Source organism: Teleopsis dalmanni, chromosome 2, assembly GCF_002237135.1.
Source record: "Teleopsis dalmanni isolate 2A chromosome 2, ASM223713v2, whole genome shotgun sequence".
NCBI lineage: Eukaryota > Metazoa > Arthropoda > Insecta > Diptera > Diopsidae > Teleopsis > Teleopsis dalmanni.
In genome coordinates, this window is record NC_051847.1 from 175580263 (window position 1) to 175580911 (window position 649).

Sequence of the window (649 nt, forward strand, 5' to 3'; positions counted from 1 at the left end):
CTTTTTTTAATCCCAAAAACCCTATTATGTTTAATCTAATAAAGAAAATGAACAGTAGATTTATTTAAACTTTTTTAAATAAAAATTAGAAAAAATAGAAAAAGTTGTGGCATTTGAAAAATTTTTAAAACCAAACATCCTATTATATCTAATATCCAATAAAGAAAATAAACAGTAGTTTAATTTAAATTTATTTTAAATAAAATTTTTTTGTCTTTTTTAATAAAATATCTTTCTATCCATAGAAATAACGGCAATAGATGAAAAATATTCAAAGCCCAAAATTCAATTTTAATCAAGTGAATTCCTGAGCTGACTATATGGCAGTGTTTTAAAAACAATGGTATTTAAAATTAATTAAAAACAACAATTTGACATAAATAAGTGAATTTATATAGCTGTGGCTAGTTCAAGAAATACAATAGTAAATGCAGATATTGGTAGCGAGTAAAGAGCAAAAACTGAAACTTTTAATATCAAAACTTTCAATGTGAATATATTTGAAATAAATTTAGCCACTCTATAATATTCAAAACAATGTGATTTAAAAAACTTTTTAAAATTCTAAAAGCAATAACTAGTGTTTTAAATCTAATTTATATTTACATTTAAAATTTTCTACATATAAATTTTGACTTTCTTTTGATTT